We start from the raw sequence: 22,775 nt of genomic DNA, 5'->3' as shown, positions 1-22,775 counted from the left end.
AACTCATTATTAAGATAAAATGTCATTATACTAATGGTTATCTGTAACGAAATGCGTAAAACATGAAGTTTTTTACACCATGCACTTAAAATGAGCGGAATTTCTTCACGTAATACACAAGACGGACAACATAGTATAAAACAAAGTTCAGCAGGATTCTCAAATTGTGCCGGAGGGTCCTCCACATATCTTGATTCGTACCAGGCATATTTCATGGCATTTTGAAACCTTGGCGAAAAGAACTGATCATGAGCTTGTGACTGCAGCGCGATTGTATTTTTTTATCAAGAAGAGACAGACATCATAATCATTCAGCAGAACTAGATTTCGAAATTTCTTCGCAAAGTTCTTACAACATGGAATCCCATATACTTCCAATGGGTGTACCTGTCCCGTCGAGCTTTTAGGGATCACCAGGTGAATAAGTTCCTCGTCCTCAGGTGGTGGTGGTGGTGGTGGTGGTGGTGGTGGTGGTGGTGGTGGTGGCGGTGATGATGATGATGATGATGATGATGATGATGATGAGGTCCCATAATCCGAGGAGCGTATGGGACAATGCGGGAGACCCGCACCGCCATACTAGACAAGGTCCTAGCGGAGGTGGTTTGCCATTGCGTTCTTCCGACCGTAATGGGAATGAATGAAGATGATGGAGACGACGCAAAAACACCCAGTCATGTCGAGGCAGGGGAAATCCCTGACCCCGCCGGGAATCGAACCGGAAACCCCGTGCGCGGGCGGGAAGTGAGAGGTACGCTCCTCAAAATGATTCTTCCACATTGACCAACCCAAGAGTCTTAACAACAATACAAATTTTCTCCCACACAGGGAAAGCAACTTCTGTCGAATGTCTGTTTGACAATGTAAGACTTCAGCTCACCAGATTTTATCCTTGGTACAGTTCAGGAAATTTATAAGATCGCTCGCCGCAATTTGAGAATCCTGCCGAATTTTGTTTTATATTGTGTTGGCCGTCGCGTGCCTTATGTGAAGAAATTTCGTTCATTTATGTGCATGGTGTAAAAAAAATGTTTTAAGCACTTTTAAATAGATAATCATTATTGCAGTGATTTTGTATCATAAAAATGAGTCACTTATTTTCGATTAACAAAATACACATATGTGAAAAAATAAATTAAAAAGCGAATAAAAAATGAATCTACAACGTAAAACAATAAAAATAATTACAATAATAATGAACGTTAAGATATTTTTATTACATGTGTTAAAATATACACACAGCACATTGTGCACATCTTATTTCCAAAAATGATATTTCAGAAACCAGCTTTATTACACATGGATGTATGTGGCGTGATAGCTTCTTTAATTTATGTTGTAGCAAAAGTTTTAATTTTTCAGAAATAATTAATGGTGGTGGAGTATTTTGCAAAATTTCAGATTATTGTAAAATTTGATTATAGAGTTTCCAATGCCGTTAATTACATGTAAACTTTTATATTAAACACACTTTTTATGTTTAATGGTTTCAGAGATATTCCCTCTGAACATAATATGCCAAATTACGTTTCGGCGAGTGTTTTGTCCTTTAAAAGTGAAACTGGGCGGAAAAGCAAAAACATGTATTGCGTTTTTTGACCCATCTGCATACCCGCCAAGTTTCATCAAGATTGTTTATTTACACATGGGTATGTTCCCTTGTGAATCCTATGTCTTCCATGAACGGTATCGACCATTTATTTGTAATAAATCCCAGTCAGGCGTTCGTAATGTGCTGGAGCTGACGTTCGCATCACCACGTTTAAATTATTCAGTAATAAAAGGACTTGAGTGCAGTAGCAGTCATTCATTTATACGCAACGTGTGACGAAATTCACTGAAGACAGTAGCAAAAACATACGAAGAAGCAGTAGACGTTTCACTTGACGTTGGAAATTAGAATGAATCTGTTTCTAGAATCATATTTAAGCTCATTTCCTTCAATTTCAAACATACCGTAAGAATCTGCCAGACTTGGCACTCCATCGTGGTAATAGTGGAGAAATATTACTACGTAAATTATTAGTCGCAAAAAATAAGGCACTCCCTTAAAGATATACAAGTCTGTCGAGCGTAACACAATTAAAATTAGCAGTGCAATAATATTTATTCTTCATATAAACGGATGAAAAACATCTGTAGTTCATTTTCGAATTTCTTATGAGATATATGTATATGGTCCGTTTTATGGAGGAGGAGGTTAGTGATTAACGTCCCGTCGACAACGAGGTCATTAGAGACGGAGAGCAAGCCTTTCCACGATTGAAAAGAGCAGGATGGAGAAGGAAATCGGCCGTGCCCTTTCAAAGGAACCATCCCGGCATTTGCCTGAAACGATTTAGGGAAATCTCGGAAAACCTAAATCAGGATGGCTGGAGACGGGATTGAACCGTCGTCCTCCCGAATGCGAGTCCAGTGTGCTAACCACTGCGCCATCTCGCTCGGTCACAAGGTCCGTTTTATGGAAAGTAATTAAGCTTTAGTCCTAAAATTACGGGTAACACTGTTCGACTGTACTGTGATCTGGCCGCGGAACACGAATGACGGCTGCATACTTAGGAATTGCTTATTCGCTGTGCTTTTCGGATGTTAAGAAAGCCGGCCTGAGTGGCCTAGCGGTTAAAGGCACTACAGTCTGGAACCGCACGACCGCTGCGGTCGCAGGTTCGAATCCTGCCTCGGGCATGGATGTGTGTGATGTCCTTAGGTTTGTTAGGTTTAAGTAGTTGTAAGTTCTAGGGGACTTACGACCACAGCAGTTGAGTCCCATAGTGCTCAGAGCCATTTGAACCATTTTTGAATGTTAAGAAAATCTGTTACGACGTCGTCCTTAGCGAACATTCTCCGCCCACTGCGCCAGCTCTGCTTCTGCCCGTGGATTACATCACGACGCTATGTGGGATGCTGATCTGCCTTCGTGCCCCGTCACCTCTAATCATATGCTAGTGTCCTATTTGTGGCGTCTTCTGTAATGACATCACGAACGCCCGTCCATACACTGTCGAGTTTGAGGTAACATTTTTTCCCACAGGTGTCGATGGTGGTCTGGATATGACACCTGCAACAAGAGTGTGAGAACTTTGTGATACTGACTGTGACGAGAGTACTGCCTGCGCCTTTCCACGATTGAAAAGAGCAGGAAAAAGTCTAACGTTGTGATGATGTCTTTATCGCCGCCATGTCGTTACCACCACTATCGCCCTATAACGACTCTGTAGTAAGGAGCGTTGGCGCTTTCCAGAGCGCCATATTTTCTGCGAAAACCAGACGACCTGAATTTTATAATTGCACAGCGCCGGCGAGTGACTAAGTGACCTCGCACTGGCGGTAATCGCACAGCGCTGTATGCGCTAAGGAGGTAATTGTCCCGAATTTGGAGCAACGGGTATAATTCAAGGGCCGTAGATCGCAGCCAGTAGATGGATGTCTCCACCGTTGCTGACACCGATGACACACACTGTCCTATTTTCTAAGTGGTGCACTGCTTGCTTGCTTACTTACGCTGCCTCTCCTACCACCTCCTCCTCTTCCTCCTCCGTGACCGTCCACGGTCTCTCACCCCCCACCCCCTACACCTCCTCTTTCCAGTCGCTCATGCACCCATCTATTCGTACCTCTTTCTCGTTCGCCTCCAGCTCAAACTAGAAGTACGAGAGTAAGTTACCCAACATATGATACCGATGTGTGCGTATCGTCCAGATCTTGCGAAAACTGGTAAGAATAAGCGACGGCAGTTCAAGTATGGCGAGCAGCTTTGTTCTTGTGAATGAATCAAAGACATACTATTTCGTCATTATTAGGTGTCAAACCAGTGCATAATAGAATGAAATTTCCACTCTGCAGCGGAGTGTGCGCTGTTATGAAACTTTCTGGCAGATTAAAACTGTGTGCCGGACAGAGACTCGAACTCGGGACCTTTGCCTTTCGCGGGCAAGTGCTCTACCACTCAGCTACATAAGCACGACTCACGCCCCGTCCTCACAGCTTTAATTCCGCCAGTACCTCGTCTCCTACCTTCCAATCTTCACAGGAGCTCTCCTGCGTCACTTGCAGAACTAGCACTCCTGGAAGAAAGGATATTGCGGAGATATGGCTTAGCCACAGCCTGGGGAATGTTTCTAGAATGAAATTTTCACTCTACAGCGGAGTGTGCGCTGTTATGAAAATTCATGGCAGATTAAAACTGTGTGCCGGACCGAGACTTGCCCGCGAAAGGCAAAGGTCTTGAGTTCGAGTCTCGGTCCGGCACACAGTTTTAATTTGCCAGGAAGTTTCATTGCATAATACATTGCTAGCTGCTCCCACAAAAAGGTAAAACCTAAGTTCTTACGAGCAATTTTCACAAGCGACGCATCGTGTCAGACATACGGCAAAGCTAAGTTCCAAGGTGGGAACCTTTTCCTGCAGTCTACTAGATGCTAAAAATCACGCACACTGTCGAGAACTTGTATGTAACTAATGCACTCTATGATGAATATAAGACCAAAGAACATGAATATGTATTATTCATCAAAGAAGAGTGATTTTTAAAGCGTAATTTTGCGTGCCCATTCGATAGAGCGATCCCCAATTATTCAGTGCGTTATTTGTTTATCGGTATGTATTGGCAGATACAGAAAAACAGAAGAATGACCAGCTGCTGCATGGCGGTAGTACATAGCGCTGATCGGGGCGTTGCTTTCGGTGCTGGAGTACAAGCCGTTCTTTGTGTTGTATTGTACTTGCTAGTCTTTTTCTTCCAATTAATCTGTCCTCAGACAGGTGTCAACTGGACAACCTCCGTATCTCTCTGTCCTGAGCACCCTCCTACATTTGCTAATACATATCGTTGAAACAAATATCGCACTGAACTATTTGGGACCACTCTGTCGAATGAACACGGAAAATTCCGCTTTAAAAATTATTTTTCTGTATAGAATAATAAATAACAATGTACATTAAATGTGTTCTTTCTCGCCGGCCGTTATGGCCGAGCGGTTCTAGGCGCTACAGTCTGGAACTGCGCGACCGCTACGGTCGCAGGTTCGAATCCTGCCTCGGGCATGGATGTGTGTGATGTCTTTAGGTTGGTTAGTTTTAAGTAGTTCCAAGTTCTAGGGGACTGATGACCTCAGAAGTTAAGCCCCATAGTGCTCAGAGCCATTTCAACCATTTTTGTTCTTTCTCGGAAAGTATTCAGAATAGGGTGTATGTTCGTATGAAGGTTTTTGCTTCAGATGAGTGTCCCCGTCATATGCCTGAATACTGACGTTCCCCACCGGCACCCTGCATAAATATGACGAGGTACGTCTGGTGACCTGATTCTCACTGACAGAGGTCAAAGTCTCACAAGGTATTTGAAACCATCAGCTAGATTTCTTAAGTACCGATGCTGCTTCACAACGAATGAATATTAATTTCTCTGTGTCCCACTAAAATTGTTGGAAGTTGACGGTGTTATGCATGATGAAAGGGACGGTACTTCGTCTGTCGTATCGTAGAATGCCGGGTGCTTCTCGGGCGCAAACAAACCACCTGCTTTCGCTTTTCCTACTCCCACGCACTCGCATGTTGTCATACTCAGCTCGCCAGGTAGGCAAAGTTGACATAGCAGGTCAAAGCGGCCATGACCAGGCGGCAGTGTGTCTTGACGTTTTGCTGGTCACCAGCACATCCAGTGCGACTGACAGAGCAGCTGAATGCAACTGGTTTTCCATTCTCGTAACTTTGTAAGTGTGGGTACACAGCACAGGCTTACCCTTTCTAAAATCAACTCTCCTTTCTTCTTAAATTGCCAAGTTAGATCTAACCGAAAGAATCCAATTCTGGTTCAAAAAATACAAAAAAATAAAAAGCAGTCATTCGAAGTATATTGCCACTAGCACGACAGTATTTTCACAGTTCTTTTAGGCTTAACCCATGAAGTGTTTCTTTCTGCTGGTCCAGTGATTTTCCAAGCATTCGTTTTTGTTTTCAGTTATGAAAATATTACCTGCTTTGTATACATTTAATTGTACGTTCGTCTTGCAGGGATAAGTATGGTTTGCAATTAAAATTATTATAAATACTCTATTGTACCTAATTTACTTTTAATTCAGCGTGCGTGTAAAATGTCTGTCATTATGATAGATTTTGAAACGTGCTTTCGGTGTCTTAGACGAAAGATGTGGAATGTGCTACTTGTCAAAAAAGTAGTTCGCCTGTCGTTTTGGTGTGGGGGGCAGACATGTGACTTGTTCACGGTTTGGTCAGTCATTCGTAGAGAGAGGTGTGAGGATACTATAGTCATCTCCGCGTTCTACAGTGGCTGTTGAACATTACAGTTAACGTACTGCCACTGTGCTAAGCAATGTAAACAGCTAACCGCTGAGTATTGTCAGCGAGTGCGACGAGTACTTGCCATGTTATACCAGTTTGTTAATAGGTCAATAGTAAATGTGGCACATAATCCGAGTTATGTCAGTATTTCTAGTGGTGTTAAGGAACTATAAAACGGGGCAAGACTCAAGAGTACAACTGGTGAGTCCGTATTTATATTATCATCAAATACCTGATTATATGGTTAATCCGAACCCGAGACTGCGCATATGATTCAAAATAAATATGCTTTTACCGGAGACTGATGTTTACTGTTTCTACAAGTCATATTCGAGCGCCCACTGCATTAGTCGCACGCTAATCGCCTGGAACTTACAATTTGCAAGATTACATTTAAAGCACAGTGTGTTTCTTATCACTTGCTTTTAGTTCACTCTCGGCAAATTGTGCTCTTCGTTTTTCTCCGTTCATTTTTTCCCGATGACAGTTCTTACTTTTCAGAATCAAAACATCGATATAGTCAAACGAATATAGTCCTTCATACCCCAGGCAAAGACCTAGGCATTTCAGCGCTTCGGTGTGCGTGATAACGGGTTCCTGGATCGCCCCATCTTCGCACCCTTCGACTGCCGGACACCCTTTGTTCGCTATGTCCGCGTCACTTCGCTGTTCAGATCCCGGTTCATAGACACCGCAAGTTAACCATTCGCTGATTTTTTTTTTTCATGGTCTACATCGTCACAGCCAGAAATTTATATTCTAAACGAAAATAATCGTTCTAATTTGTGACAATACTGCACAATTTCTCCGTTATTTTTCAGAAATCACCGAACTGTGCACGGATAACCCGCAGACCACAAAATCGGGAGCTTGAGACATATTCAGGGTTTCAAAAATAGATTCCCGAACTTTGGCGACAGGTTCCTTATACCAAAACAAGAAAAAAAACTCGTTTAAACATATATGCCAACAGCCTTCGTTTTAGAGTTATTAATGAAAGTTGATGTTCAACGATTTCCAGGTGCAATCCAACAACTTGAGTTATCTACATATGCACTCGTTGACACATTGCATCGTAGATGGCATTGTGTTGCCGGGGAAACTAGTTTACATTCGTCAGTCGTCTGTCTTTTAACATGTCCATTGTGTACATGTACTACAGTTAGTGAGTTAATTGAAACTTCTGAGTTCACACGAGGCAGGATATTCATTTCGTGAGCGGGCAGATACGACTTTTATGTACAGCCACGCGAATGGTATTGGACACGAAGCTGCACGGATGTATCAGACGGCGTTTCAAGGCTGAAGGCAACCGAGCCGCCGAAGCTTTGGTGCTGTGTATCGCTGCCTTGCCGAAACAGAGTCCGTAGCACCACAGACTGTTGATCAGGAAGAACACGTTCTACGGACTTTCGAAGAAGAGCCAGGTATCAGCTCAGAACAACGCCCTGGCATGTGGTACATCTCCAAATTCAGCATGGAGGATACTTCACGAGCAAGTCGTCTATCCTTATGTTCGACGTGCACGGAGACTTACGCCTGCCCATCACCCATCACGGGAGAACAAATTGCCAATCCGTTGTTGTTCTCTTCAGCCTTGTTCGCAAACGAGGCAAAGTTTAGCCTCTGGAATAACAGCTTTGCACAACCAGAACATATGAGCCGGTGACATACCTCGTACTACAGTACAGGCTACACACCCTCATTAGTTTAAGATTAATGTGTCAACTGGAATTTGGGTGACTGTTTGGTGGAGCACTACGTTCTCCCAGAACGGTTTACAGGTGCTGACTACAGGAACTTTCTTCAGAACACCCCCCCCCCCTTCCAAGACCTACTAGACAATATACCTCTACTAGTAAGAAGAAACATGTGGTTTATGCATGATGGAGCTTCAGAATATTTCAGTCTCAGTGCTAGAGATGCACTGGCTGGTATCTGCCATGACAAACGGATAGGTATTGGAAGATCCGCTCCATGGCCTGGCCGGCCGCGGTGGTCTAGCGGTTCTAGGCGCTCAGTCCGGAACCGCGCGACTGCTACGGTCGCAGGTTCGAATCCTGCCTCGGGCATGGATGTGTGTGATGTCCTTAGGTTAGTTAGGTTTAAGTAGTTCTAAGTTCTAGGGGACTGATGACCACAGATGTTAAGTCCCATAGTGCTCAGAGCCATTTGAAGCATTCCATGGCCTGCACGTCCCCCCCGTCCCCGTCCCCGTCCCCCAACCTCAGTCCTTTGAATTATGGTTTCTGGCGGCACCTTAAAAAAATTGATTTATGTAGCAGACCACCTGGATGCAGAATCTCTACATCGACTTGGCATGAAAGCCTGCAAAACCATTCGAAACCGTCAGGGGGTATTTGAAAGGGTGGAACAGTCCATAATCGACGAGTGCATGCGTCTTTAGAAGCAAGAGGAAGACATTTCGAACATTTATTACGAGTTTATGTTTCTGATGAACTCCAGTCATCTAAGTTGTAGACTTCTATTAACATCTCGAAAACGAAGGATTTTCGAACAATGTTCATTTGAACTTTTTTCACCATTTGGCGTAAGAAATCTGTCCTTAATGTTTGAGTAGTATTTTTGAAACATCCTGTATATGTAGGATGTTTGTCTTTCATATGTACAAAGGAGAGGGGCGAGCTGAGGACAATGAAACAAGCAAATAATGGTAATAAACTTAGGACCCAAAAAACAATGGTTTCTCCAACACGACGTAAGCACAAGTGCAGTCATGCCAATGTTATAACATTGTTTATTTGGAAACACCGCAAGTGGGGTATAAATTACCAAACGACTGACTGCACTCGTTTGATTTTATCATGATTCCGGATACCCAAGTAATGGTAAATAACAGTTCGACAAGAAATGTATGGGTCCTGGCTCGCCAGTACCGTGGCCTCCCAGATCACCCGACCTAAATTCGTTGGTGCTTTTTTTTTTACGAAGATATCCAAAACCCTTGGTGTATTCCAGCCCTATTGATAGTGCCGATGAACTCTGGAAACTATGTGTGAATGGTTGTCAACGCAATTTTTAACGTGTGCTGGCGTCTGCATACACATGAACGGTGACAATGTGGAACATTCGTTGTATGTAGTGAGTCCTCAAATACAAATCTGCAGTTAGGGTCCCAGGAGACTCTGTTATAAGATATTCATGTACTTAGTCAATACATCGTATCGGAGAATCCATTTGTTTACAGACCTGCGTTTAATAGGAAAATTTCTTTGTTTTCTACTCGCCCTTTTCGTTTGTAACTATAATATTCAAAATGACCGCGTTTTTATGGCTGTATGTGAAGGCTATTATCAGGAACTACTGTAGGGGTTTTTATACTATTTTCACTAATGGACTGACTGATTTCCGGAGAAGGTTTGTGTATAGAATTTATTGCCACAAGTGGTCCCGTCACACTTGCAAGGCACCGTACGAAATTCCCCTCAGCAGTTTGATTCATATTGACAGGGTGTGTAGGGCACCACAAGGATTTCAACATATCGGAAGATGCAACTTTAAACCATTTTTGAGAAAATCGAGTTTCAAGAATTTTGCGGGTTTTGAAGCGTCTTCACAGCATGCGCAGCTGAACGAGTAAGCACTTAGTTTAATACGCGTGAGTTTTCTGGGTCGAATCTAGCTGTTGATAGTTTGTTTTTCAGTCCCACGTAATTCGAACAAGAGAATTATTATGACCGTGACAAGTATCAATACCTAATCATTCATTTACTTTTCCCTAATCTTAACATAAAAAAGGAGAAAGCTTTTTTCTTGAGGAGATTGGAAATAAAAAAGAATACACGAGAACTTTCAGTCAAACCAGTCCATGAATCAGGATGATACTGATCGTAGAAACATGAAAAACATTACTATCGCGGCTTACAACCAGACATAAAGAACGCCGAATTTTTACAAGTCTATGGTTTTTTTAATGTGTCGTTGTAAAACAAGTTGGTTTACATTCATAAATGGTTCTCGGTCATCACACAATTTCGCGGCGTACGACATCGAAACATATCACCGAATACTGATGCAGATAACTCGCAAAAAGTAGTAATACCGACAGCGAGATTCGATCCAGAAACGTCATGCTTATGAAACTAAGCGCTAACCTGCGCGACTGCAGATTTCTTGCTGGTTAGCGACCATGCAAAGGATATACGGACGCCTAAAATTTTCAAACTCGATTTCCTCGAAAACTGTTGAGAGGTGCGGTTTCCTATTTACACATGTTGAAGTCCTAGTCGTGCCCTCCTGTGATTACGAATCAAATCTGTGATAGGAAATTAGTGCGGTCACCTTGTTAGCGCTGCCCGTGCAAAGTCGGAGGGGTCCTCATATGCGAGACCCGAAATCTAGTCTCCTCTTTCTTAAGGGGTGGTTTCGTGGGATATTCTGCAGGGTAAGGGTGCAATGGAGTTCCAGAAAACTGCGATCTGGTAGGGTTTTGGTGGCTTGCTCCTGGAATACCGGCGTCCGGTGTCGGCAGCTCACCACAGCGCCTGGTAGATGTGACGGCTCGGAGGCTGACGGCGTATTGTTTGCTAATGCGCCGGCCGCGCCGCTAATAATGCATCTCATTCGGCGCCCTCTGTAGACCACTCGCTGCTCCGCTCCCCGGCCTCGATGGCCCATTATGTACTTGTTCGGCCTCCATCCGTAGCAGCCGGGTCGTATTGGTGTTCTCCTTGCTGTGAGGAGGTTTCGTGCGCCTTCGAATTACTGCGTCCTGACTTCCCTTGCAAATAACCAGAAATATCTCACTAGATCAAAATTAAATATCCCCTTCGCGCGTCCAAACTAATATTAAGTCAGGGCCTGTATGTGACGTGGATCGAGGACCAGCGGATGAATACTGATTGGGGAATGAAGGCTGTTGTACCGAAAATCGACGTAGACGTCGCAACGCACCCGCGACTATGCTCCACAGTCGAAATCTTATTACTGGCCGACTGAAACATTCAAGAGACACCGCCGCCCAGAATGACACAAAAAAGTCTCAGTTGGCGGCGTAAAGGGCGTCAACGAAACCACCCCTTCTCTTGGGGCGTTGATACCCACACAATTCGCATTAGAAAACGACAGTCTGCAGTGCGATGAGCAGGATGACGTTCTTGACAACATTCTACATTGCTGATATTCCCTCGGAGTTTCAACCCTACTCTAAGGACAAAGTGGTGCTGAAACACTAAAACGTATACACCAGTTTAGTCTCGCGGCTGATGCAGCGCCTGAAGGTAGGTAAACACCACCTTAAGGGCGTTGAAGAGGTTGTATAACCCTCAGGCGTAATAGCAGCCGCGAGCCTAAATTGGCGCCACAGGAGAACGCGAAGCAGAAACGCTGAAAAAGCATGAAACTCCTTTGCGGCTTCGGATTACGTCCTATGGTTTTTTACGGTCTTTAATGATCCCAACCTGTACACGATAGCAAAAATTGCGGTCGCGCTGCACTGCAAAAGGGTGCCATCATGTTCAGTGGATATGCTAGGTCACGAAGCCGTTAGAGAAGCATTGAAACGTCCGTGGGTGTCAGCTGCGTTAAAGATTGTCAAGAACATCGTCCCGCTGCTAATCGCAATGAGTACTGTCGTTTTCGATAGGTAATGTTTGGGAATCAACGTCCCAAAGAAAGGGGTGGTTTCATTGACGCCCTTTATGCCACCTCTTGAGGCCTTTTCGTGTCGGTTCTGTGTCTGAAATTTTCCTTCGGTAAACCATACGAAAACCGCGAGATTTTAATGCTGGACGTCACGGTTATAACCTCCAGCGCAGTGGAGGGAAAATAAGGAGTGAAATGTGGGTAAGAGGGGGTGTGACAGCCTCCCCATCGTGTGACATGTCCATGGTGGCGTTTAGCAGAATTCTCGTTAAATTTCGTACCAATGTGACATCATTAGCCCGTCGAAAATCTCACATGAATTTCTGAAGTGTGGCCCGTTTTCTGCATGTGACGACACGTCGCTGTTTGGAGCGTCGACGTCGCAGGGCACTACGCTTGTGCGCCAGTACAGAGGAAGCATGTAGGCACCTGTGAGCGAAATTTAAAACTGATGCGTGGGAATGGAAGACAATCACGGGGTTTTGAAAAAGTGCTCCTTAAATTCTGCTGCGCAGTGTAAAAACATGCGACTTGTAATGGCTGTAATTATTAGTCCGCAAATGATGTAAATACGGATGTAATGTTATTCAGTACACCGTCCTTAGTCATTAATAGAAATATTTGGATTTACACCTGTTACACCCTGTATATACCACTTGTCAACAATTGGAATTATCATTTATAATCGTTTTTCTCCTGATTAATTGGTATTAATATTTACCAGTCCATACTCAATGTTAAATTTTAAAATACATAATAAATTCAGCAGGTTTATTCATTGCTGTTTTCAAAGAGTATATATATATATATATACACTGACATGTATTTCATTGTTATGCTGGGAAAACCTTCTGTCACTTAAAGGGATAAGATAGTTCATTCAAGGGTTGACTAATATTTCAGCGCAGGATTAGCCGAGCGGTCTTAGGCGCTGCAGTCATGGACTGTGCAGCTGGTCCCGGCGGAGGTTCGAGTCCTCCCTCGGGCATGGGTGTGTGTGTTTGTCCTTTGGATTATTTAGGTTAAGTAGTGTGTAAGCTTAGGGATTGATGACCTTACCAGTTAAGTCCCACAAGATTTCACACACTTTCTTTTTTTTTTTTTAATTTCAGTGGATTCTCCAGTGAATTTGCCTGGATCCTGCCTCCCTACGATTAGCACCACTTTAAAATCGCCCCGTACGTATAATATCAGATTTTAATGGCTGTGGTTGCAATGCCCATACCCGCCACGCCCTTAGCAAGACACTCTTTAGACCGTTAATGTTATGACTTCTAAGTTTAAGATTAAAGTAATATGCCGTAAGTCTAATTCAGGCTTCTTATCTTGTCATTCGTTGTTTTACTGTCAATAACTCGTGTTTTTGTTTAGGTGACTTGCCATCACGGGGTCCTGGGTTCGATTCCTAGCTGGTTCAGGACTGGGTGGATGTGTTATCATCATCATCATCATCATCATCATCATCATCATCATCGACGCGCAAGTCGTCAAAAAGGACGTGCATCTGGCGGCTGAATTCTTGGGGACTCCCGGGCAAATATGCCGTACGCACATTTCATTTTTTGTGTTACTTTCTTCCCAAAAGAAATGCTAATGAATTACTTAGAAAGGATGGAAAAACTGGTAGAAGGCGAACTCGGTGGAGATTAGTTTATGTTCCGAAGAAATATAGGAACAAGCATGGCAATACCAACCCTACAGTCTATTTGAGAAGAAAGCACTTAGTACCAATTTTGGCTGAAATACACTCTTTGAAATTCTGAAAATAGTAGTGATGAAATACAGGGAGCTAAAGATTATACACAACTTGTACAGAAACCGGACTGCAGTTATATGAGTCGAGAGGTATGAAAGGGAAAAGAAAGTTAAGAAAGGGATGACATAACGCTGTGCCTATCTACACATGGAGCAAACAGTAAAGCAAACCCAGCAGAAATTTCGAAAAGGAATTATTTTTCAGAGACAAGAAATAAAAACTTTTGAAGTTTTCTGATGACATTGTAATAGTATCACAGATGTCAACGAACTTGGATGAGTACTTGAACGTAATGATTAGTGTCTTGAAAACGGGTTATAAGAACAACGTAAAGTGCAGTAAAATAAGGGTGATGGAATATTGTTTAATTAAAGCCGGCCATTCTGAGGGGATTAGATTGGGAAAAGAGACACAGAAAGTAGTGATAAGTTTTGCTATTCGGGCAGCAAACTAACGGATCAGCAAAATAACAGATAATGGTCGAAGCAGAGAAGATATAAAATGTAGACTGGCAATAGAAAGAAAACATTTCTGAGAGAGGTGAATTTGTTAACATCTAGTATAAAAAGAAGTGTGAAAAAGTCTTTTCCGAAGGTAGAATGTAGTGCAGCTGTGTAGGGAACTGAAACGTGGACGATAAGCGGTTCAAACATCATTTGGTGTTGGGAGTGCCTGTATTGTTGGCGACACCCCTAATCGATTTCGGCTTCCCGACCAGTATTCGGTTTTTACTGCGGTGCTTTAAGCTGTTCTCCAGGCTGTCCAATACATCCGTCGCCATCAGCGGACACAGTACATTATATGCTCAGATTCGCTCAACTCTCTCCTCAGTCCCCAAGATATCTACCCTGTCCACCCTCTGGTCCACCGGATACAGGACTTTCTCCACTTGGGGGGCGTCTCTGTGGCGTTTCTCTGGATCCCAGGACATGTTGGTATCTGTGGAAACAAGGCGGCCGATATAGCGGCCAAGGCTGCAGTCTCTCTTCTTCAGCCTGCTGTTCGCATGGTTCCCTTCGCCGATCTACGGAGTGTTTTATGTCGTCGTGTTGCTCTTTTATGGCACGCACATTGGTTGACACTTCCCAATAATAAATTGCGGGACGTGAAAACTCTTCCCTGTGCTTGGACCTCTTCCTCGCGAACTCGTCGTCGGGAGGAGGAATTTTAACTAGACTCCGGATAGGGCACTGTCTTTTTAGCCATCGACATCTTTTAATTGGCGATCCTCCCCCGCTTTGTTCCCACTGTTCTCAACTGTGGACGGTGAGACACCTTTTACTTGAGTGCCCCTATTTTACTCCGTTACGCGCCCGTCTACAGCTGTCGCCTGATATATCTTCCATTTTAGCAGATGATACGCGCTCAACCGATCGCGTTCTCGAGTTTATTAGTGTCAGTGAGATGACGGCAGTCATTTGAAGCTTTTTTTGGGGACTATCAACCCCCCTTCTATAGTGGTTTTTTAAGCTTTCCTTCTGTTTTTAGTTTCCCCACTTTTTTAGTTTTGCTCCCATTGCCGCTGTTTTTTTCGGCCGGAGTGGCCGTGCGCTTCTAGGCGCTACAGTCTGGAACCGGGTGACCGCTACGGTCGCAGGTTCGAATCCTGCCTCAGGCATGGATGTGTGTGATGTTCTTAGGTTAGTTAGTTTTAATTAGTTCTAAGTTCTAGGTGACTGATGACCTCAGAAGTTAAGTTGCATAGTGCTCAGAGCCATTTGAACCATTTTTTTGTCTTTTTTTATCTTTTCCTAAGTCACAGACCGGGCGCTAATGACCGTAGCAGTTTTGCGCCCTAAAACCATAACAACAAAAAAAAGATAAGCGGTTCAGATAAGAAATTGGTAGAAGTTTTTAAAATGTGGTGCTCCAGAAGAATTTTGAAAATTACATGGGTACATCGAATACCTAAGGTCGTGATGCTGAACTGAACTGGGGAAAAATTAAATTTGTGATCCAAGATGACTAGAATAATGGATCAGTTATAGGAAGAAAACTCGTGGCACAATTTCACTAAAAGAGGGGCGAGGTTGATATGGCGACGCCACTGGATACACGATCAGTTCCATTAATTTCTCTCTCTCTCTCTCTCTCTCTCTCTCTCTCTCTCTCTCTCTCTCTCTCTCTCTCTCTCTCCCCCTCTCCCACCCACCTCTCCTTCTCCCCACCTCTACTTCTCTCCCCTCCTCGCCTCTCCCTCCGTCCTCTCTCTTCCACCACTAATCACGTTTATTTCCGAGGGATAAAAATGAATCCAGGTTTGCTTTCCCCAAAGCTGGTTCGCCATTTCTTGCTGTCAGCGTTCGTCGAGATCGTTAGAGACGTAACACCAACTGTGAAGAACATGAAGCAACTGTGAAGAACATGAAGCTGAGAGAAAATCGTCCGTGGCATGTCGAAACGAAGCGTTCAGTCACTCTAGAAACTGCCGGAAACCGTGTATTTGAAGGTTCTGCATCCGAGTAGTTGCGGCGTAACAGGCGTCACTGTTCGCCATAACCAAAGACTCCAGCCATTCCCCGTAAATGAAGGGTGGCATCCGCAGGCTTTGTAAGCTGTGCTTGTGCAGGTGGATTAGCGCGGCCAGGAGCCGGCCGGCAGCTGCACAGGCGCAATTAGTATGCGAGGGCAAGATCGGAGCTCGGTGTTGGCGGTGCGTGCGGGTCGTGCGTGCGTGACGTCACGCAGGCGTGCGCGTCGCTCGCTTACCCGCAGGCATCTCTCACCACGGCCGCAGTCGCTCTTTGTGCCCAACAGATCTGTTCCTCCAGCACGGCAGTCTTAACACTGATGCGACAGTTTCGGTATCTCGACACTACAAATCAGTGTGTTCCTGCCGCAGCATTTCCAGTCAATCCTTCGCTCTTCCATTAGAACTTAGAACCTACACAACCCCATGTTATTTTGTCCAATTCTCCTTAGGATCGCAGTTTTGAATGATATTTTGAGAGCTGACCATTTACACGTCAACATAATTTTCAGTACTTTAAATTATTCACGTACTGCAGTGTCTTAACATACAGCTCATACTTACTCCTGCTTGCTGTTGGGACTATATATTTGAACAGTTTGTGTTATCTCCCGAAATATAATTAACACTCTGCCGTCCGGTGACACCACAGTGGTGTCGTACGCGAAATAGCTGTCAACAGCCGGCGATACCACAGTGATGTCATGTGCGTAGTGTCGCACTGTGGCTGGCGACAGTACTTTAGTATCTTTCTCATTCTGTTGGTGTATAGTTTAGGTAACAATAAGTTACGTCAACACGTTTTTTTTGTTTTTGTAAGTACTTGTGCTCTTTCATCATGGCAGACGAAAGAGACGATACGATTATTTACGATGAATGCGCGGACGTCTTGTCTGACGTTCCGGACGACTTGGCCAATTGGGAAGAAGACACTGGGTATCAAAGAAATGAAAGTGAAACAGAATCGTCGGAAGATATTGAAATACGTCCAAGAAGAATTTGGCGAACGCTACGATTGCCAACTGATACGGATGAATCAGATGAAGAAGACAGTGCACAGTGGTCAGATTTTGGTTTACCGAGGACCAATAATAAATTTGAAGCATCTCCGGGTCCAAACATATTTCGCAAAGATACACAGAGTGTCGAGGATATCGTAGAATTATATATTGGGAACGATCTATCTGAATATATTAGCAACGAAACGAACAAGTACTACAGCCAAAATTGCAATAGAAGGAAACTGGAAAAAAATGCGGAATTTGTCGACGTTACGAGACCCGAACTTAGAAAATGGTTTGGGCTTCCTATCCTTATGGGAATTGTAAAAAAAGCAAAGGTCGATGGTTGTTGGTCAACGAATCCGTTGACAGACACACCGACATGTCGCAAAACTATGTCCCGCAATCCATTCAGACAAATATTATCGTTTTTACATTTTTCCGACAACAACAATAAACCTAATAGTGCCGACCTGCTTTTCAAAGTGGAATTCGTAACTGATTATTTTTCCAAAAAGTTTAAAACAACGTCTAATCTAAGTCAAAACATCTCAATTGATGAAAGAATGATACCATGGTGTGGACGGTTAAATCTTAAAGTTTATAATCCGTCGAAAATTACGAAATATGGCATACTCATTCGGGTTCTGTGTGATTGGAGTACAGGATACATTTCCTCATTCAAGATATATTCTGGCGTTGGACAGCCTATGGCAAAAACAATGATGGAACTATTGACACCTTCTTACGGAATGTGACATCACCTCTACATCGATAATTATTATAACAGTGTAGACCTTACAGAAAAGTTACTTGAAAAGAAAATTCGAGTTTGTGGAACGACACGGCAAAGTAAAGGATTTCCGGAAAAATTAAAGCGTGCAAAAGTCAATGTGTTTGAAGCTTGTCATCAGCGGAAAGATGACAAACCGTCAGCGACAAGCCTAGTAATACGAATTAACGCTTTCGGCGCCAAGCGAATAAATTTGTACGAGATGTGCGGACGGCAAAGTGTTAAAAGACTAGAGAAGCGATTATGATAAATGTGATGTTATAAAATTTGACAATCAGTGATAAGAATGATCGCCTTCAAATTCGCCAGTCGTATACGAGGTGACGTCAAATGAAAATCTTAGACATTTAATTTTTTTTTATTGAACAAAAGTGGAAAACAAGTGTATAATTTTTGGACATAGTCTCCCTGTCTTTCAACAACTTCCTCCAGCGCGTACGGAGTGCACTGATTTCTATGGGGAAAAAACGTGTCGCTTAATGGTGTTGTGGCAGTGTTTCGCTCTGTCGTGTGTTGTCACCTGTAGGTCATTCCTTCCATTGTTGGAAACGATACTACCAACTTACATAACAATGATGGGTAATGTTTTTTAAATCACCCTTTTAAGATTTTAATTTGACCCCCTTGTATAACTGTACTAGTGTTTACATTTCCTGTAGCTTTCACTTTTTTTGTTGAGATACAGTTCACTATATTTCGTTCCCTCTCACTCTCACACACACTCACACTCACTCACACTTTCAACTCACTCTCTCTCTCTCTCACTCTCACACACACTCTCTCACTCTCTCACTCTCTCTCTCTCTCTCTCTCTCTCTCTCTCTCTCACACACACACACACACACACACACACACACACACTCTCTCACTCACTCACTCACTCACTCACTCACCCACTCACTCACACTCTCCACTCACACTGGAAAGTTCGTACTGTAACATGTGCAGCGAAGTTCATAAGAAAGGATTATCTTGCATTTGTTTCATTCTTCTTAAAGGTTCCTGTGTAATTATATATTTTTCGAAAATCACGTAGTACCATCAGCTACTGTGCAAAAACTGTATTATCCTCATTTATGATAATCGAAACCCCTGCGAAGACTATCTTCGTAGTGGAATTGTTTCATTCGCTATCGTACATTCTTACGTACTGGATACTACGAGAGGCATTCAATAAGTAATACAAGACTTCCTTTCTGAAAGCGAGTTGGATTTATTCAGGATTCCAATACACCATACTATTCCACTGTCTTTGGCTACAAAACCGTATTGTTAGACATAATCTCTGTTCAGAGCGACGGCCTTACGCCACCGTACTGGGAGGGCCTGTATCCCCTCATTGTACAACTCCACTGGTAGACGTCGGGGCCAATGTCTTGCTGCACCAGTAACCTCCACACCATCCACGTACAGCTTCCCGCGGACTGCATCCCTCATTGGGCCACATAGATAAAGTCATGCAGGAAGAATGCAAACAGATTGCAAATCAATAGGAGTACTGAACATTTGCTGCATCGGTCACTAAATAAGAAACCACCAGCGATAAACCACTGAATTTGTTTGACGCGTTTCGGGTAGAACCCGTCATCAGATACTCATGAACATCTTGGTGATTAGATATACAAATACAGAATGTAACAAACAAAGCTGTTTTCACATATCTGATCACCAAGATGTTCTTGACAATCTGATGATGGCCTCTGTCCGAAACGGGTCAAATAAAGTCACTGATTTATCAGTTGGCGGTATCTTATTAAGTGACCAATACAGCAATTGTGCAATGCTCATGTTGATCTGTTGCAGACGCCATCTTGAAGGCTATGTATAGTGCCTCCACGAATCGGAACTTCATGAAATTATAGAGGACTACAGGGGCTGAAGCGAGAATATTCCACGATGTCCCACAACAAATTGCGCATTTTTTTCAACCGAAATTGGCTGGAAAAAAATTGTTGCATTACTTATTGAACGACTCTCGTATCTTTAGAGTCTGAACAGTTGAGAATAACGGAAACGAATATTGGTAGGCGTTCTCATGTGCATAGATTCTACTTTCCCAAGTACCTCAGGGCCGGTTTAAGGCCCGAGCGAAACAAGCCTCCGCTTGCGACGCCAAGACGAGAGGGGCGCTGCAATCACCAAAACTAAGATTTCCATACAAGGCGCATTACAATTAGCAGCGGTTGCATGGGACGCCAATCCGCAGTGCAAGATTTATATAAGTGTGTGTCACAATTAGTAGCGGAAACTGACCCTGGTGAAAGTATGAGAGTAAACTGGGAAGAGGGTTGGGGGTGCATGCCAAATCGTAAGTCGCTCGTGTAGAAAAATGCTCTCGAACCGTCCCTGAGTAACAATTGGTTCAAATGGCTCTGAGCACTATGGGACTTAACTTCTGAGATCGTCAGTCCCGTAGAACTTAGAACTACCTAAACCTAATTAACCTAAGGACATCACACACATCGATGCCCGAGGCAGGATTCGAACCTGCGACCGTAGCGGCCGCGTGGTTTCAGACTGTAGCGCATAGAACTGCTCGGCCACCACGGCCGGCGAGTAACAATTTCCATTATGTTCTACGGCCTTACGCCATGGCCGATCATGGAGCTCAGTTTCTGAACTTCCCGGCAGTTTAGCCCAGTCTACCCATCGCCCAACAGCACTCCTAACAACTGCGTCATTATCAGACAGTGCACACAAACGTTTATCGATTTTCACTCCGTGTTTCTTTCTCCGAGACGAAGGACCCAGTTACAATACGTTGCTTGTAACGAATTTCTTGCGCAGACACCAGTTTGATGCTTCACTACATTGAAATTGCTCGAGACTTCCCATACTTGCAGAAGATACATCAGTTTTGAAGCAACTAGAAGATCGTTTTTCTAAATGTATTAACTACTGTAAAAAATTGGGTAATTATTTACTAAACGACTCTTGTACTACTGTGTGAGACATCCAGTACCGAGCATTGGTTCCACATCTTGGAATACTTGACTGAGAGTTCTCTACCTTCCGAATAATTTGACCGTAGAGGCTTGTGATATTCTCTAGACAGCCCTTGGCATATATGAATCTTTTCTTCTTGTACGATAAAAATCTGTGGAGGCAATTCAAAGAAATCTGTGAAGTCATCAGTAGCGATTTTAACGTTCCGCTTCACCAGATGCGCGTTCCCTACCGTTGCACTGTTCCCACATCCTCTTTGAGAGAAGCCCCGGTTGTAGTAAAATGGGAAACATCAGTGATACTGCAGTGTGGAGTCGGTAAGTCTACTTGGTGATCACAATAGATGCCTAATATTATCTCCGTTTCCTGGAAATAAATCTGTCGAGGTGGTGGTAGTAGTAGTAGTAGTAGTAGTAGTATTAGTAGTACAATATTTGCTTGTGAGACAGTGCCGCTTTGAAAACAAAAAAGTATTTTCTGACAAATTAAGTGGAAGACAATTTGGTGGGAAAACAGTTCATTCTATGGCACCGTTTAAGAATGTCGTATAAAATCTCTCGCCCGTGACCTCGGACAAGTTCAGGAAAATTTGCGTGAGAGCCTCCAAAGAGGCATTCTCTGCGTATTAGTTGATGTGTAGTCGAAGACTCCAATCCAAAAAATTGACATATATATATAAAATGTAGATATGGTTTGTAGAGTTATGTTTAGGAACGTAAATGAATATCTTTATTTTAGTGCAGCGCTGTAGCATTAAAGACGTCTTGAAGAGGGTATACAGCTGTATGTTTAGTATTTGCAGTGAGTCTTTCCTTAATAGTTGCAAGTCTGTGTGCTAAATGTAGGGACCAACCCATCGTTCTGAACTTCGTTATGGCAAAATTCTCTTAGCTGAGATAAAACTGCCTTGTGTCGGTAGTGCTCACGCTATTATTTAGTACATTCTCGACTTTGAGGGAAATGCTGGATTTCGAAACTGGTGATCTAGGTGAGTAAGCAGGAACAGCTGAATCACGTTTGGAGCTGGACAGCATATTGAAATCTTTGCCCATTGCTACATGCATTCTAGGGGACCGGTGACTATTTTGCTGGTCAGGGCCACATCCCAAACCGAAGACCAAGCAATTCGTATTAGTGTGACTGTGAAGAAAGTCCTGATCTTGTGGTGTGAGAATTTGACCGTCAATACTGTCAGATGGTAGTAACTAAACGGTCGCTGAAATAAAGAAAGGCTATGCGGCAAGGTTTGGGTGAGGGAATTAGAAATCTGTCAGGGTGGAAGAAGAGTGGGAGTACCCATTGTAGAAACCCAGGCAGTAACTGGTCGCAATAATACGAACAAGAGCGCGGAAAGGTGAGACAGCTACAAAACGAAGTAAGAATAGAAACACACAAACGCTGCGTAATGACTTCGAGGACGTTCGTGTTTCTGATTGGCCGCTATGAGAGCCTCTCGTGGAACTCAGGGGGTTCCAATTTCAGGGTCTCTGACGTGTCCGGGCGTCATGCGTGCGTCACTTTAACAAACAGAAGACCAGTGTAGCCAATTACGACGAGAGATCATAAATAGCTCATAGCTGTCTCCGGGATTCCACTTTCGTGTGCCGAAGACGAACACAGGGTAGGGCATGAAGTGTGGAACAAAATTACTAGAAAAGACAGTTTTTTTAATAAAACTTGGAAACGGCGGTAGGCGTTTAGTAGTAGCATTGTGACTAGTAGCTTTTATCTTTCTTTTTATTTTATTTAATTATTTCAACGTTTTAATATTTTGTTAAAGTGATTAACATTATCAGAAATTACTGACACATTCTGGACTCAGAAAGCTACCTTCCTGAGAATCAGCAGGTAGAAGTTGTTGAAATGGAGACACAGCACAGTTCACAGAGATTATACAGAAATACGCCT

The 22,775-nt window shown here is 43.4% G+C and overlaps 1 non-coding gene across 1 annotated transcript; it reads left to right on the top strand.

Moving 5' to 3' along the window:
- Nucleotides 1-2,601: 2,601 nt before the first annotated feature.
- On the top strand, nucleotides 2,602-2,685 carry Trnas-gga (transfer RNA serine (anticodon GGA)). Its single transcript is given in 2 exon segments — nucleotides 2,602-2,641; nucleotides 2,651-2,685. It is a non-coding gene; the product is annotated as a tRNA-Ser (tRNA).
- The last annotated feature ends 20,090 nt before the right edge of the window (nucleotides 2,686-22,775 follow it).

This window comes from Schistocerca cancellata, chromosome 9 (assembly GCF_023864275.1).
Source record: "Schistocerca cancellata isolate TAMUIC-IGC-003103 chromosome 9, iqSchCanc2.1, whole genome shotgun sequence".
Lineage (NCBI taxonomy): Eukaryota > Metazoa > Arthropoda > Insecta > Orthoptera > Acrididae > Schistocerca > Schistocerca cancellata.
The sequence above is the reverse complement of the archived record's forward strand: the minus strand, read 5'-3'. Positions and strand labels throughout refer to the sequence as shown.